We start from the raw sequence: 18,859 nt of genomic DNA, 5'->3' as shown, positions 1-18,859 counted from the left end.
TTCTTCAGTATTCCTTATTCATTGTCCAGCTTTCACATGAGTATGAGGTGATCAGAAATACCATGGCTTGAGTCAGGTGCACATTAGTCCTCAAGGTGACATCTTTGCTTTTTAAAACTTTGAAGAGGTCTTTTTGCAGCAGATTTGCCCAATGCAATATGTTGTTTGATTTCATACTGTGCCAGAAATACTTGTCTAACTTTTCAAGAATATTTACTATTATGTACATGATAAGGAACCCTGATGGTGCAGTGGTTAAAGTGATTGACTGCTAACCGAAATGTTGGTGGTTGGAAACCACCAGTGGTTCTGCTGGAGAAAGGCATGGCAATCTGCTTCTGTAGAGATTTACAGCCTTGGAAACCCTATGGGGTAGCTATGAATCAGAACCAACTCAACAGCAGTGGGTTTTGGTATTATGTACACGAAATGCCCAGGTTTCGAGAACATTTTTTAATTACCATTATTTCTTCATATTTTATAATCCTCAAAGTGATTTCACAAGTATCATGTCATTTAAACTCAATAACAATTCTGTGAGGAAGGCACAGCCTTAATGTGTCCATTTTATGGAGAAGAAAACAGTCCCACTGGAGTAAAGTAACTTCCTCAAGATATTACTAATTAATAGTCATAATAATAACAGCTACTACTACTATCATTTTTGCAGAGTTAATATCAGGTTGAACACATGAAATTCCCGATATTCTACTATTTTTGATCTACCAAAAAAAAAGAAGGAATTTTACATTTTTCAACCTAAATGTTAAACGCATCATCTTATTTTTAATCCCCGTATAAATTTTTTTTTTTTTATTTTTTATCAACCCTACAGGGTCAGAACAAATCCCCCATTTTACCAAGAAGAAGAAGAAAGTCTTGCTGGGCAATGACACTTGCCCAGGATCAAACAGTACAGCTAGGGTTCAAGCCCAGGTCAATATGATTCCAAAACCCATACTGTAATGATTCTACCATATAGCCTCTCTAGTATATGAGTAGGAAGTAACAGAATTTGCATTGCTACCCAGGTCTCTGTTGATGTAACATGATGTTGTTGTTAGGTGCCGTCGAGTAAGTTCGACTCATAGTGACCCTATGCACAACAGAACGAAATACCACCTGGTCTTGAGCCATCCTTACAATGGTTGCTATGCTTGAGCTCATTGTTGCAGCCACTGTGTCAATCCACTTCTTTGAGGGTCTTCCTCTTTTCCACTGACCCTGTACTCTGCCAAGCATGATGTCCTTCTCCAGGGACTAATCCCTCCAGACAACATGTCCAAAGTATGTAAGACGCAGTCTCACCATCCTTGCCTCTAAGGAGCATTCTGGCTGTACTTCTAAGACAGATTTGTTCGTTCCTTTGGCAGTCCATGGTGTATTCAACATTCTTCACCAACACCACAATTTAAAGGCATCATTTCTTCTTTGGTCTTCCTTATTCATTGTCCAGCTTTCACATGCATATGATGCAATTGAAAATACCATGGCTTGGGTCAGGCACACCTTAGACTTCAAGATAACTTCTTTGCTCTTCAACACCTTAAAGAGGTCCTTTGCAGCAGATTTACCCAACGCAATGCGTCTTTTGATTTCTTGACTGCTGCTTCCACTGTCTTTGATTGTGGATCCAAGTAAAACAAAATCCTTGACAACTTCGATCTTTTCTCCATTTGTCATGATGTTGCTCATTGGTCCAGTTGTGAGGATTTTTGGTTTCTTTATGTTGAGGTGCAATCCATACCGACAGCTGTGGTCTTTGATCTTCATTAGTAAGTGCTTCAAGTCCTCTTCACTTTCAGCAAGCTAGGTTGTGTCAACTGCATAACTCAGGTTTTTAATGAGTCTTCCTCCAATCCTGATGCCCAGTTCTTCATATAGTCCAGTTTCTCAGCTTATCTGCTCAGAATATAGATTGAATAGGTATGGTGAAAGAACACAACCTTGGCACACACCTTTCCTGACTTTAAACCTATCAGTATCCCCTTCTTCTGTCCAAACAACTGCCTGTTGATCTATGTAAACGTTCCTCATGAGCACAATTAAGTGTTCTGGAATTCCCATTCTTCGCAATGTTATCCATAATTTGTTATGATCCACATAGTCGAATGCCTTTGCATAGTCAATAAACCACAGATAAACATCCTTCTGGTATTCTCTGCTTTCAGCCAGGATCCATCTGACATCAGCAATGATATCCCTGGTTCCATGTCCACTTCTGAAACCAACCTGAATTTCTGGCAGTTCCCTGTCCATATACTGCTTCAGCCATTTCTGAATGATCTTCAGCAAAATTTTGCTTGTGTGTGATATTAATGATATTGTTCTATAATTTTCACATTTGATTGGATCACCTTTCTTGGGAATAGGCATAAATATGGATCTCTTCCAGTCAGTTGGCCAGGAAGCTGTCTTCCACATTTCTTGGCATAGATGAGTGAGCACCTCCAGCACTGCATCTGTTTGTTGAAACATCTCAATTGATATTCCATCAATTCTTGGAGCCTTGTTTTTCACCAATGCCTTCAAAGAAGCTTGGACTTCTTCCTTCACTACCATCGGTTCCTGATCATATGCCACCTCTTGAAATGGTTGAACATCGACTAATTCTTTTGGTATAATGACTCTATGTATTCCTTCCATATTCTTTTGATGCTTCCTGCATCATTTAATGTTTTCCCCATAGAATCCTTCACTACTGCAACTTGAGGCTTGAGTTTTTTCTTAAGTTCTTTAGTATTAAAAATGTGGCACGTTTACACTCATTCCCCATAACAACCACATATGGGAGAAAATATCATCAGCATATTAAAGATGAGAAAACTGAGGCTCAGAAAGTTTTAGTGACTTGTTCAAAGTCACACAGCTAAGACGTGTTGGAGTTAGGATTCACACAAGTACTGTGCACCTTCAATGTTTGAGCTCTTTAAACACTACATCAGTGGTTCCCAAAACCTGTGGAGATCTTTCAAAACTTCCAAAGTCCAGCTTACTCTCCAGACCAATTAAGTTACATCTCTGATGGTGGGACACAGGTATGGGTAATTTTTGAAACTCCCCAGATGATCCCAATGTACAGACAAGCTTGGGGTCTACTGTACTACACTCCATCTCTTCCCACCCCAGCCTACTGTCTCTTCTACCATGTCACACCTCCAGTCTGATAAAATCTGGCCCTGAGGTCTCTGCTGCCCATTTAATACCATAGTGATCTTAATCATGTTTTACTCAGTCAGTGCCTATTTCCCAGATAAGAATTTTTCAGAAAGCTCAAAGCAAAAACCAAAACAATCCACAGCAATGGGCCAATCTTGAGATCTTCCAGTTGAAACCAACCAGTTGTAACACTCAGCTTTCCTGGGTGTTTAGCTTTGGCTTCTGTAGGTATCCCAAACCAAGACAGCTGAGTCTGGCTGGGGAGCAAGAAGGGAGGTCCTGGCCAGCCTTGCTGCGTGGGACCGCCCTGCATGTTCATCATTAGTCATGTTGGCCACGAGCAGGGTCAGGGCCATGCTACTGAACGTAAACTGGGAGGCACACCTTCCCTCCAACTGTGTCTAGTCACCACCAGTCCAGAATACTTCATCTTTACAAACTTCTCTGATTTTCTAAAATATGTTTCTTTGATTCCTTCAAGCCAAACCCATGGAAAAATAACAGAAACCAAATGCCAGGGAAATGGAGCCAAGGCAAACACATGTGAGCCCTGAAATAACAGGAGATACTGTGGTCGCGTCTGACCTTCTGAACTGTGCTATGGGCTGAAGCAAAAACAGCTCTTGCTGCTGCTTAAGGGTTGCATGGTGATGGTTTATTTGTAATGTGGAAGAACTCGGATTTAGAGAGCTCGCTTTTTAAAACTGTAGGGACCCAGCCAAAAGGCCAGAAATAATGTCATTTTGAAGAACGATATTTTTTAAAGAATGGCCACCCTTCACCTTCCTGATAAACACAAACCCAGAATCATCTGATTTTTATCAGTCAAATGATGAATATCTAAGACCTCCAGAGTTTCTACAAATGTTTCTCTTCTGATTACACCAATATTTGGTGCAGTCTAGCACAGGAGCAGGAATGCAAGCCCATGTGTTTGTTTCAGCAGCCTGCAAGAGATAAATATAGCAGAGTCCAGACAGAAATGTAAAATGATGGCCTAGGGTCAAAAGTGAGTACAGAGAAGGCTCCTGGTTTTCACACTAACCAGTTCGGTCCCAGCAGTATGGCAGCATTGGACCTGCTGGGGAGCTGCCAACAGTTACATTCCTGTGAGACGCCAGTAGCTGCATTCTTGGGCACACAAAACAAGTCACCAGGAGGAATTTTCTCCATGTTAACATTACCAAGAAAAGACCACAAGCTAAAGAGTTCACGCAAATGAAGGCCGGTTCCCATGGAAGAGACTCCCATAGCAAAGTAACTGCCAAGTTGGCCTAAAAATTGATATACTCAGTTTCATATTGTTTTCATATGATGATATTCTCCTTTTACTTATAGCATGTGACGCATAATATCTAGAAGATTTGAAGTCTAAAAGAGAAAAAGTACATTGTAAAATAGCTTTACTGTAATTATTTTTAGGGAAAATACCACATACATGAAATAATAATTAGAAATTGTCTGGTTGTGCTTACTTTGTGTTTAGGCACGGTAAACTTTACTGCTTTACAAGTATTAATATGTTTGATCCTTACAAACAGTGGTTGCTCTTATTATACAGGAATTTTTTGTTTGTTTTAATGGAGTCATATTTTTATCAATCTTTTCTTCTGCTCTTTCTCTTGTTTAAGAATCAAAAAAATTTTTTTTTTTAATTTTTAAGAATCAAAAAAAAACCCTCAAATCATAAAAATATTCCCCCAAATTTTTTACTATAAGGTTAAAATATTCAGTTTTCATATTCTGGTTTATAATCTAACCAAGAATTTATTTTGGATTAGGATATGAGATAGGAATCAAATACATTTTTTATTTTTCCCAAATGGATCCCAATGTTTCCAATATTACCATCCTTTCCACACTGGTAATGCCACATTTGTCATATATGAAGTTTACATATATGTGTAACTCAGCTTTTTGCTCTTTTCTATCTGCCCCTGTCTCAATACTATGCAATCTTAATTACTATAATTTTATAAATTTACATCCACCCAGACAATTCTATTACATCACCTTTTCTCCCATCTTCTCTCTCTCTTTTGATCTTGACCTTTGATTTTCTATGTCAATTTTGGTATCACTTTATGAGGTTCTAGGAAAAACTCTATTGAGATTTTTGTTCTAATTTGCAAATCAATTTGGGGAAATTGATATTTTTTTGGTACTGAATCATCACATCAATGAATATGGTTTTCTCCTCCATTTTTTTAGCCTTTCTTTTGTCATTCAGTCATTTAAGAAATTTTACCATAAAGACCTTTGTCATAGATTAAATTGTGTTCCCCCAAAATATGTGTATCAATTTGGCTAGGCCATGATTTCAAGTACTTTGTGATTGTCCACCATTTTGTCATCTGATGTAATTTTCCTGTATATGTTGTAAATCCTACCTCTATGTTAGTGACATGAGATAGGTGGCAGTTATGTTAATGAGGCCGGACTCGATCTACAAGATTGGATTGTGTCTTGAGCTAATCTCTTTCGAGATATAAAAGAGATTAGTGAGCAGAGAGACAAAGGGACCTCACACCACCAAGAAGGCAGCCCCGGGAGCAGAGCACATCTTAAGGACCTGGGGTTCCTGTGTAGACAGGCTCCTAATCCAAGGGATGATTGATGACAAGGACCTTCCTCCAGAGCCAACAGAAAGAGAAAGCCTTTCTCTGGAGCTGAGACAGTGAATTTGGGCTTCTAGGCTACTAGGCTGTGAGAAAAGAAATTTATCTTTGTTAAAGCCATCCACTTGTGGTATTTCTGTTATAGCAGCACTAGATAACCTAGACAGTCTTATACATTATTTTACACATATTCTAAATTACATTAATTTTTAATACTAATATAGATGGTATATTTTTAAATATATTGCTCCAATTGTTTTAATGGAAATATAGTTGAACTTTATATATTAATAATTTATCAAGAAATCTTGCTGAACTTTATTAATTCTAATAGTTTAGAAATTTTCTTGGATTTTCTATAGAGATAAGCATATTGTGTGAGAATGATTAGAGTTTCTTCTTCTTAAATTATTTTACATTTTATTTCCTTTTCCTATTAAGAGAAAGAAACTGTGTTGTGTTTCTATGTCATAGAAAAAGCTATTATCATTTTATCCTCAAAAAGGACTGTTGTACGTTTTTAGTAGATGCACTTTATGAAGAAAGGTTTCTTCTTAATTCCTTCAAAACTCCTGTTTTGCTAAGAGTTTACTAAGAGTTTTTAATCATAAATAGGTATCGAATGTTTCAAATGCTGTTGAGACAATCATATGGCTTCTCTCCTCTAATCTTTTTAATGTCACACCATCTTTGCATTCAATTTTATTTTAATACATTTATCAATTTCATAGAATTTCACATATTTATACACAAATGAATAATTTCTAAGAATTAGCACAAAGCTGGTTCCTATGAAGCAGAGGTTAAAGATGTTCCAAATGTCCAACTTTTCGAAGCTGCTGTACCACTCCATCGTCTCTAACATCAACTACTCCCTCTCCCCTCAGTACTCTCCCTCCCATCTTTAGGTTCCCTAATTCCTTGCAACGTCTCACAGAACTCACCAACTATATAAAGGAAATGGCTCGCACGGTTGTGAAGGCTAGAAAGTTCCAAATTCATGGCTCAGGCATAGGCTTCTCCCTGGCCCTCGGTCTCTGTCCAAAGACATTCAGTTTTCTCATTCCATGGACTGGGAAGCCCACTGCGCCACCTTTTTTTGGGTCTCTCCTTCCTTGGCGGTAATGGGCTCTTCTCTTTCCCGCCTCTGTAGTTACATGCCACAGAGTCGATTCCAACTCATAACGACCCTATGCACAACAGAACAAAACATTGCCCAGGCCCGCCCATCCTCACAATTCTTGCTATGCTCGTGCCCATTGTTGCAGCCATTGTGTCAATCCATCTCATTGAAGGTCTTCCTCTTTTTCGCTGACCCTCTACTTTTACAAGCATGATGTTCTTCTCCAGTGATTGATCCCTCCTGACAACATGTCCAAAGTATGTGAAGTACTAGAATGCTCCTGCCTCTGGGGTGCCTCATTTCAAGCCCCAGCAGAATGGCAAAACACCCTGTCACACAGTCCTGCCCAATCACCTGGATGGGAGTTAGAAGACCATGCCTAGAAAGGCCACACAAAAAGTAATCCATTATACCACAATACATAAATATTTATAAGTGAGGTTTGTTTGCAATCTTCATTTCATATGCTTTCCTATCTGAGTTAGGAAATGTTCTCTTATTTTTTATTCTTTGGTAAAATTAGCATCAGCATGCAATTATCTTTTCCTTGATGTTTAGCCAAACTCATCAGGGTCTGTAGGAGGACAGGAGGTGGTAGCAACTTTTAACAATTGATTGCATTTCTTTAATAGTTAAGGATGTAATCCTGTTTCCATTTCTTCCTGAGGCAGTCTTGATAATTTATATTGTTCTAGGACATTGATCACTTCTGGTCTTTCAAAATTATTGGCATAATAATATCTTCTTTTTTATCTTTATGGCATCTATAGTTATGACACATTTTTCATTTCTAATATTGTTTGTGGATGCTTACACCTTTAAAAAAAAAGTTTTAGTAAATGTTTGTCTATTTTATTAGCTTATTTCTCCAAAAGTAACACTCATAATGGACACTGTATTCTCTACTCAGGTCCCCTAGGATCCTTTTAGCCCTCTTCCAAATGCAGAGTGGTTTTGCTTCCAAGGGCCAGCGTTAAAACTCTTCTTCAGAAGATTGCCCTCAGGCTGCTGAAGCCACTCTGCCCACCTACCCAAGTGCCTGGGAATTCACTTTTCCCATCAATTTACTTTAGTCAATCACTGAGAGCTGTAGAAGTATAGAAGTCCAGCTCCATTGTCCCAAGTGAAACAGCTCTGAGGTGTAACTGGCACTTCAGAAGTCCACTGTGGGATCAGGCTGAAGCTCTTCTCTGTGGGACCTTTTCCGAGCTTTGTATCCTTGCTTAGTTTTTTCTTTTTCTTGACCCACCTTCACTGTTAACTTCCTTATCTGCATCTTCAGGGAGCATTTCCTTAGTAGATCAATTGTACACATCTTCATCTCAGAATCAGTTTCTCCAGCAGTTTTATTTTTTTGGATTCTCTGTATGATGTTTTGTTTTCTGACTATATCATTAATTGTCCAGTACAGTGCTGGAAGATGAGCCCCCCAGATTGGATGTTACTGCTAGGCACTGTTGAGTTGGTTCCAACTCATAGCCACACTATGGATAATAGAGAGTGACAAAGTGCTTAGTCCTGCACCTTCCTCACAATCATTGCTATGTTTGAGCCCACTGTTGCAGCAACTGTGTCAATCCATCTCATTGAGAGTCTTCCTCTTTTTTGCTGACCCTCTACTTTACCAAGTATGATGTCCCATTCCAGAGAGTGGTCTCTCCTGATAACATGTCCAAAATACGTAAGACACAAGTCTCACCATCCTTGCTTCCAAGAGCATTCCAGCTGTACTTCTTCGAAGACAGATTTGTTCATTCTTCTGGCAACCCATGGTATATTCAATATTCTTCACCAACACCACAATTCCAAGGCGTCAATTCTTTTTTCGTCTTCCTTTTTCATTGTCCATCTTTCACATGCATGCGAGTTTATCAAAAATACCATGGTTTGGGTCAGGAACACCTTAGTCCTCAAAGTGACATCTTCGCTTTTCAACACTTTGAAGTGTCTTTTGCAGCAGAATTTCCCAATGCAATGTGTTGTTCGATTTCTTGACTGCTGCTTCCATGGGCTTTGATTGTGGGTCCAAGTAAAATGAAATCTTTGACAACTTCAATCTTTTCTCCATTTGTCATGATGTTTCTTATTGGTCCAGGATTTCTGTTTTCTTTAGGTTGAGGTGTAATCCATACTGAAGGCTGTGGTCTTTGATCTTCATCAGTAAAGGCTTCAAGTCCTCTTCACTTTCAGCAGGCAAAGTTGTGTCATCTGCATATCACAGGTTGTTAATGAATCTTCCTCCAATCCTTATTCCCGGTTCTTCTTCATATAGTCCATCTTCTCAGATTATTTGCTCAGCATACAGATTGAATAGGTATAGTGAAAGGATAGAACCTGACACACACCTGTCCTGATTTTAAACCATGCAGTATCTCCTTGTTCTGCTCAAATGACTGCCTCTTTGTCTATGTACAGGTTCCGCATGAGCATGATTAAGTGTTCTGGAATTCCCATTCTTCACTATGTTATTCATTATTTGTTATGATCCACACAGTAGAATGCCTTTGCATAGTCAATAAAACACAGGTAAACATCTTTCTGATATTCTCTGTTTTCAGCGAAGATCCATCTGACATCAGCAATGATATACCTCATTCCATATCCTGTTCTGATTTGGGCTTGAATTTCTGGCACTCTCCTGTCAAGGTACTGCTGCAACCATTTTTTGAATTATCTACAGCATAATTTCACTTGTGTGTGATAACAATGATATTGTTAGAGAATGTCTGCATTCTGTTGGATCACTTTTCTTTAGAATGAGCACAAATATAGATCTCTTCAAGTCAGTTGTCCAGGAAGTTGTCTTCCAAATTTCTTGGCATAGACCAGTGAGCACTTCCAGCATGCATCCATTTGTTGAAACATCTCAGTTGGTATTCCGTCACCTGCAGCCTTGTTTTTCACCAACGCCTACAGTGCAGCTTGGGCTTCTTCCTTTAGTACTATCGGTTCTTGATCATATGCTACCTCCAGAAATGGCTGAAAGTCAACAAATTCTTTTTGGTACAGTGACTGTGTATTTCTTCCATCTTCTTTTGATACTTCCTGTATCATTCAATTTATTGCCCATAGAATCTTTCAATATTGCAAGTGGAGGTTTGAATTTTTCCTTTACTTCATTCAGCTTGTGAAATGCTGAATGTGTTCCTCCCTTTTGGTTTTCTAACTCCAGGTCTTTGCACATTTTATTATTTTGAGTGGAAGGCACTCAAAATACACAGTGGCCACAAAAATGAACTCAAGCATGCTAACGAAAATGAAGTTAGCACAAGACTGGGCAACATTTAATTCTGTCGTATCGTACATGGTATCACCATGAGTCAGAGCCGACTTGATGGCAACTGATAATAATATGTGTAGTCATAGCATCAGCTCACACTCTTTCTGCTTTGGTTTTCATGGCCTTCTTTGTTGTTGTTTTCCTTGGAAGATGGAGAAAGCCTAGGGATTTTACTTACTATCTTACAAGCTTAGCTGTGCTTTTAAAAGGAGTTTTACTGCAGAAGGGTTTTAGGTTATCTGCTACCAGCAGAACTAGACATTATCTTAATCACATTCCCTAACTCTATGTCACTAATGTTTTTGCCTTTCTGAGCATAGAGATCAGTGGTCTGAAAGCAGAATTTGCCATAAGATAGAGAAAAGATCTTTGTGTTCCTGTTCTTTGGAGGGTAGTTTCTTTATTCCACCAATTTTGACTGAGAGGATAATAATCACCATCATACCTTAATTTTTTTATATTCTCTCAGTTTTATTTTTTTTTTTCTTGTCTCTCCCTATATATTTTTCTGCGGAGGCAAAAATCAGGGATAAGAGATTCGGGTAGCTTAGACAGATAATCAATGAATAACACTGGTGATGATAACTAACAGCATTAATGATAAGGTTGACACTTATTAGATTTAAATAACTCAAACCCTGAGCAAAGCACTTTACACATGTCCTTTCATTGAAACCTGAAGGTCTTATGAGCATGAGTCCTAGAAATGACAAGTAATTTGCTCAGGTTCACACACCTAGGAATTGGTAGAAATCCCAGTCCTAGTCAAACTAAACCAGAGCCTCCACTGGCCTGCGCTCTCCCTCAAGCATTCCAGGTTGAATATTTAAATTCCTATTCTTTTCTTACTGCCACCTCTCTCCCCCATAATATCTACTTAGTCTTTTCATCTCTTGCTGCATAGCAAAGGGATAGCATATAAATATATATTCCTGGAGATTAACTCCTAACTATGCTGCAAGACCCAGCTCAGATGACACCTCCCCCAGGAGGCTTTCATGGATGCTTGCAGCCTGGTTAGACATCCCTCTTCAGAGTTCCTTTAAGCACACTGAACCACAATATTTACCTCTGAGAGTCTATGCTACTTGTCTATGAGCTTTCTGAGAGTAGAGACAGTCTCTCATTCTTCTTTGCATCTCTAGTACATAGCACAGGTCCTGGCACATAGGGGGCAACTTGGAAAACATTGAATGAATAAATGAATGAGAGTGAAAAGAAGGAGGGAAGGAGGGAAGGAGGGAAGGAGGGAAGGAGGGAAGGAGGGAAGGAGGGAAGGAAGGAAGGAAGGAAGGAAGGAAGGAAGGAAGGAAGGAAGGAAGGAAGGAAGGAAGGAAGGAAGGAAGGAAGGAAGGAAGGAAGGAAGGAAGGAAGGAAGGAAGGAAGGAAGGAAGACTGAGAGAAAAAGGTAATATTGTTTTTCTGTGAAGAACAGGGCCTCAACTAACATTTGCAAAATGAAGATGTTCTTTTATTATTTTTAAAAATACTAATTTATTCTACTTGTATTCTGACAACATACAACAACCTCTCTGGAGGTTCATATTTTTATTTATTTATGTGTAACCCTGTTTCAAAACCACTAAGGTATCATAGGCCAAGTATGAGTGCATCTAGGGTCCCATGGTCTTACTCAGCTCAGCATATTCTGAGCCTCGGGAGGTCTGTTGCCTCAGGGCTCCAGTCTAACTACGTGTCTTCCTTCCAGCTAATAAGGAACGTTCTGTCTTACCCTGTGCCCAGGCATTGCTCTCCCCTGTTGTGACAGCATGACGACCAGATGTTGCTCCCTCTGTGGGTGGCCGCTCTGGGAAACCCTGTGAATTTTTGCAAACCGATGCATTTATCCTGAAAGCAGCATTTTGGCATCTTCTTAGTCTCTTTGTCCCAAAAAGCCACTTTCATGGGATGTCCTGTAAAAACAAATGTGGCAAATCCACACACAGGTTCCAATGCATCTACCACCTGTCCAAGGCTGACACTGAAGGGAAGCTTTATTTCTCACTCATTAGAGGTGACGAGCCATCTTGCTCTCTCAAAAATAACAGAAATCTCTCAGTAACCTGGGCCCTATTAAACCATGCCATGCTTCATGTGCCAAAGACTTGCTGGAATTTTTCCTCTCCTGAGAAAAGGAAAACCACATATACTTAGGAACACAGTTCGTTTTAATTGGCCCCAGATGGGATTTGTTAGTATCCCTCCTCCCATTCCATAATAATTCCTTGTAATTAAATAGCAAATACTTGTTATTCTTGTGCATGTGGAAGCCAGAAGAAGCTTTTCTCAGCATAGAAGAGTGGGAGAAGTGAGAGCTGAGAGGATGCTGAGATGAAGTAGGAAGAGTATGTTCAAGGTGGACACAGCAGGGCTTGCCTGAAGAATCTCATGGTTCTTAGGTTTCTGCTCTGTTGCTTGATCAGAAAAGAGGAAGCTGCATGGCTAAGGGCATGGGCTTCAGTTTGAGCCCTGTCTCTGCAATGTAATAGCTATGCGATGGTAGGCAAGTTACTTAACCTCTCTGGACTTCAGTTTGTTCATCCGTAAAATGAGAATAATTCCTACATCTAGAGGTTGTTGTGAACATTAGACGAGCTATTAACAATCACATGTAATAAAGGCTCTGATTGTTATTATTTTTTAAAAAATAGGGCTTTTTTTTTTTTTTTTTTTGTACTATATAATTAGGGAGTTACACAATGTGAAATTGTACTAAGGAGCCCACAGACAAAAACGGTTTCTCATCCATGGCTTTGGCATGGTGCCTGTACTGTCCTGCTCTAAAGCTATTACCTAAAGGCCTTCTGGAGATGGGTGTTTGACTGGATTAAGGAATTTTGATAGGCAGATAATACAATAGCTAGCTTATACTTTATCAAGGATTTGTTAAAGGGACCAAAGCCTATTAACAGCCAGGGTTGGGTTGGATAAAGCCAGTTCTTGAGAGAATCAGAGGACAGCTAAGTTTTGATGAGGGGAGAAGTCAGGGGGAGATAATGAATGGTTCAAGGCGTAGAATGATATTACAAGATTAGGAGAGGGAAGCCTTGGAAAACCAGGTCACCCATGAAGTACAGAATAAAAATTAAAAAAAAAAAAAAACTAAACCAGTTGCTGACGAGCTGTTTCCAACTCATGGTGACCTCACGTGTGTCAAAGTAGGATTATGCTCCCTGGGGTTTTCAGTGGCCAATTTTTCAAAAGTAGGTCACCAGGCCTTTCTTCTGAGGTGCCTCTTGGTAGCCTTGAACCTCAAACCTTTCGTTTAGCAGTGAGCAAGTTAATCATTTGCTCATGGAAGGGTAAAAGGGTGGTGAATGGAGAAGAGGAATGAGGACTAAAGTCCAGTTTTGTTGACTTTAAATTTTTGCTTCAGGTAAAAACTAAAGAAAAGGTAATAGTTTGGAAGTTGGAGCCATTTCTAAAATTCTTATTGAATGATCTGGTTGTGTAAAAATCCATGAGTAATCATGAATCCTCATCCTGTATTTCATTTAAGGCTTAATTCAGGCTGAATTTAAGACAGACATGCAGGAAGTCTTAAGCCCCTGTAATGAAGCAGGGTAAAGTCCTTATGAGCAGCAACTATCCTACTTCACTCTGACACATACAATTCCGGGGAAAACAGCTCTGGACCTTGCCCCAGGTTTATTCCCCAAGTCAGGAGTTGAAGGCTACTCTGCTGCGTGAGGAACTCCCAAAGGCACAGGTATCTCCCAAGTCCTGGGCCTGAACAAGTCAGTTATCCAGTAATAAGCATTGTGTCCACATTCTATACAAGACAAAGGAATTGCTCCCAGTAGTAAAACTGGGCTAATGGGCAAAAGCCACAGGGAGACAACTCTTGAGTCCATATGAGGAAAGCTGTTCTAACAATCAGAGCTCTTCGAAGGATAGAGTGTAAAGTAGTAAGATCCCCATTAACAAAGGGTTTCAAGCAGAGGCTGGCTTGACGAGATTCAAATATTAAAGAGGAAATTGAACTTGATGACTTTAAAGGTCACTGACAATCCTCCAGTCCTATAATATAGAAAGCATGCTCTCCAATCATAACAAACTTACAGTTTAACCAAGGAAACAGAAATTGTGGAAGTAATAGTAGACTCCAAGCAATAAACAATGAGCCAAATTAATTATCTAAATGGCAATTGCAAAAAACAGCGCTCCTGACAATATTCAAAACCTATCTGAAATTTCTCCAAAGCTGAAGAACTCTCATCCGTCTACATAAGCAATAATTGGAGGAGTTCCTGGTAGTGAGGATACAGATAAAGCACACAGAGGATTTGGAGCCAGAGGAATCGGTCACAGACTCTAATCCAATTCCTGCTGGGATCCTTGTTCAGTGGAGTGTAGAGCATGATGCTTGCCAACAAGAAAACATCCTCAGATAGTGGCTTTGCCATCACAGGAGAAAAACCAGATCTCCCTGAATTCTGCTCTGTGTGTGTGTGCTGCAGGTCTATTCTCAATATTTTGATTTGCAGTGAATTAGAATTTGAAGTCATTGCTGACCCAACTTAATAGTTAAACCAGAATCTGTGACCTCATGATTTCCCCTGGGCTTTGAAATCATTACTTATTCAATTCTTCATTTCCGACAATGTCTAAGGATCAGATTAGAAAAGGTATTCCTTATCCTACTAACATCACACAACACCTTGAAACAGGAAATAGAGATAACAACAGGGCCTTTTGATTATAGTCGAGGAAACACTATGGGGCAGTTCTACTCTGTCCTATAAGGTCTCCGTGAGCACGAATTGACTCGACAGCACACAATGACACACTACTAAATGTGGTCCAAGGACCAGCAGCAAGGGCATCACCTGGGAGCTCCACAGAAATGCAGTCTCAGCTCCCGCCACCTCCAACCCCACCCTCAGATCTACTGAGTCAGTCTGCATTTTAACAAGCAAAAAAAAAATTTTTTTTCCCCTTGGGAGCCACATGTATGTTAAAATTTTGGAAGCCCTGAACTAGGGAGCAGTGATTTTGTTACCCACCTTCTGCATCTCACCACTGGTAAGTTTAAGAAACAGCAGCCTCTGAAAAACAAAGTGGGGAGAAAATTACTTGGACTGTAATCACTAATGGAAGTCATTGATCAAGCTGTTTGCATTGTTTTAGAAATTTTCCCGTTGCTAATATGGTCTGGCGATGCATGAAGTGGACTGGCAGAGCCTCCAGCTTGTTCTGACCCAAAACAGCTGATTCGTCCCAGTTAGTTATTAGACTTCAGAGGAAGGGAGGAAGGAGCCTTAAACAAGTGCCTCTAACAGGGAAGGCAGCTGTTTCGCATAAACTACAGTGAACAAGCCTAGTAGGGCTTCATCTTTATAACCTGCAACCTCCTGCCTTTCTGACTGTCAGCATACTCAGAGAAAACCCTTTCTGCTGAGGTGACTTCTGAGACTCCAATGGCTGCAGTAGAAGCTACAACACAGTAGCGAGCTGTTGTGTGCCTCCCAGTTGATTCCGACTCATAGTAACCTTGCAGGACGCAGTAGAACTGCCCCATAGGGTTTTCAAGGCTGTAATCTTTACAGAAGCGCTTTGCCAAACCTTTCTTCCACAAAGCGGCTGGTGGGTTTCAACTGCCGAGCTTTTGGTTAGCAGCTGAGCGCTTAACCACATCACCACCAGGGCTCCTTCACAGTAGCGTGGGGGAGATTTTTTAGTGCTTTCAAGTGTGAGAAATATATGGGAGGAAGGGAGGAAAGGAAGAAAAAAAAATTCTGGAATACTTTTTCCATTCAAAAAGGCCATTGATTGTACCAAAGCTGTTTAATAACAGCTTTTGGGGGCTGACAGGTCGAGGGAGGTCTACATTTCTTTCAATAAGACACAGTCATATCCCCAATTTTAAGAAGGAAAGTTGGAGGAGTATATCTTAGAATCGAGGAAATTTGGCAGATCCCATGATTGACAATTTTATTACCAGTTTTGCCGATTAATATTAGTAAGTAAATCTATAGGCTGCTCCTTGCAAATGTATGCAGAAAAAAAAAAATGATGTTCACTGGTTTTGGAAGGCATGTCTTTTGCTGCAGGACTTAAATACAACCTAGAGGACGTTGTTGTTAGGTGTCTTAAGTCGGTTCTGATTCACAGTGATCCTGTGTACAACAGAATGAAGCACTGCCTGGTCCTGGGCCTTCCTCACGATGGTTGCTATGTCTGAGCCCATTGTAGCAGATATTGTGTCAATCCATCTTGTTGAGGGTCTTCCTCTTTATTGCTGACCCTCTCTCTACCTTACCAAGCATGATGTCTTTCTCCAGAGACTGGTCCTTCCTGAAAATATGTCCAAAGTGCTTGAGATGAAGTCTCTCCATTTTTGCTTTTAAGGAGCATTCTGGCTGTACTTCTTCCAAGAGAGATTTATACATCCTTCTGGCAGTCCATGGTATATGCAATATTCTCTGACAACATCGTAATTCAAAAGCATCAATTCTTCTTTGGTCTTCTTTAGTCATTCATTGTCCAGCTTTCATATGTATATAAGGTGATTGAAAAAACGTAAGTCCTCAAAGTGACTTTTTAGCTTTTTAACACCTTAAAAAAGTCTTTTACAGCAGATTTGCCCAAAGCAGTACATCTTTTGTATCCTGACTGCTGCTTCCGTGGTCATTGACTGTGGATCCAAATAACATAAAATCCTTGACAACTTCTTCTTACAGTCCAGTTTCTTGGATTACTTGCTCAGCATACAGACAAAATAAGCATGGTGAAAGGATGCAACCCTGACACACATCTTTTCTGATTTTAAACCGTGCAGTCTGCCCTTGTACTCTTCGAACGACTGCTTGTTGGTCTACGTACAGGTCCCACAGGAGCCCAATTAAGTTCTGGAACTCCCATTTTTCCCAATGTTATCCATAATTTGCTGTGATCCACACAGTCCAATGCCTTTGCATAGCCAATAAAACACAGGTAAACGTCTTTCTGGTATTCTCTGCTTTCAGCCAAGATCCATCTGACATCGGCAATGATATCCCTTGTTCCATGTCTTCTTCTGAGTCTGCCTTGAATTTCTGGCAGTTGTGTCGATGTGCTGCTACAACCATTTTTTGAATTATCTTCAGCAGAATTTTACCTGTGTGTGATAGAATATTTATTGTTCAATAACTTCTTCATTCTGTTGGATCACTTTTCTTTGGAATGGGCACAAATACAGATCTCTTCCAGTTGGTTGGCCAGGGAGCTGTCTTCCCAATTTCTTAACATAGACAAGCAAGCACCTCCAGCGCTGCATCCATTTGCTGAAACATTTCAGTTGGTACTCCAGCCATTCCTGAAGCCTTATTTTTCATCATTCACTTCAGTGCAGCTTGGACTTCTTCCTTCAGTACCATTAGTTCTTGATCATATGCTACGTCCTGAAATGGTTGAACATCAACCAATTCTTTTTGGTACAGTGACCCTGTGTATTCCTTCCATCTTCTTTGATGCTTCCTGGGTTGTTCAACATTTTCCCAATAGAATCCTTCAATATTAGAACTCGAGGCTTGAATTTTTTCTTTGGTTCTTTCAGCTTGAGAAATGCCGAGTATGTTCTCCCCTTTTGGTTTTCTAACTGCAGATCTTTGCACATTTCATTATAATGATTTACTTTGTCTTCTCGAGTTGCCCTTTGAAAACTTCTGTTCAGCTCATTTCTTCCTTTCAATTTAGCCGCTCCAAGTTAAAGAGCAAGTTTCAGAATCATTTCTGACATCCATTTTGGTCTGTTCTTTCTTTCCTGTCTTTTTAATGACCTTTTGCTTTCTTCATGTGAGATGTCCTTGACGTCATTCCACAACTCCTCTGGTCTACATTAGTGTTCAGTGTGTCAAATCTATTTTTGACATGGTCTCTAAATTCAAGTGGAATATACTCAAGGTTGTGCTTTGGCTTTCATGGACTTGCTCTAATTTTCTTCAGCTTCAACTTGAACTTGCATATGAGCAATTGACGGTCTGTTCTGCAGTCTGCCTCTGGCCTTGTTCTGACTGATGATACTGAGCTTCTCCATCAACTCTTTCCAGAAATCTAGTCTATTTGAGTTCTGTGTTTTCCACCTGGTGAGGTCCACATATACAGTGGCTATTTATGTTGTTGAAAAAAGGTAATTGCAATGAATAAGCTGATGGTCTTGCCAGATTCTGTCATGTGATCTCCAGCATCCTTTCTATAGCCAACACCATATTTTCCAGCTGCCCATCTTTTTCTTTCTTTCCAACTTTTGCATTCCAATCGCCAGCAATTATGGATGTATCTTGATTGCATGTTTGATAAATTTCAGACTGTTGAAGTTGGTAAAAATCTTCAATTTCCTCATCTTTAGCTTTTTTTTTTTTTTTTAGCATTAGTGGTTGGTGCATAAATTTGAATAATAATCATATTAACTTACCTTCCTTGTAGGCATATGGATATTATCCTATCACTGACAGCATTGTACTTCTGGATAGGTCTTGAAATGTTCTTTTTGTTGATGAACACTATTACTCTTCAATTTGTCTTTCCCAGCATGGTAGACCATCTGACTGTCTGATTCAAAATGACAAATACCAGTCCATTTCAGCTCACTAATGCCTGATAAAGGTCGTTATGTGGTCCATTTTTGACAATTTCTAATTTTTTTAGATTCATACCTCTTACATTCCATGTTCTGATTATTAATGGATGTTTGCTGCT

This window comes from Loxodonta africana, chromosome 7, assembly GCF_030014295.1.
Source record: "Loxodonta africana isolate mLoxAfr1 chromosome 7, mLoxAfr1.hap2, whole genome shotgun sequence".
Classification (NCBI taxonomy): Eukaryota; Metazoa; Chordata; class Mammalia; order Proboscidea; family Elephantidae; genus Loxodonta; species Loxodonta africana.
The sequence above is the reverse complement of the archived record's forward strand: the minus strand, read 5'-3'. Positions refer to the sequence as shown.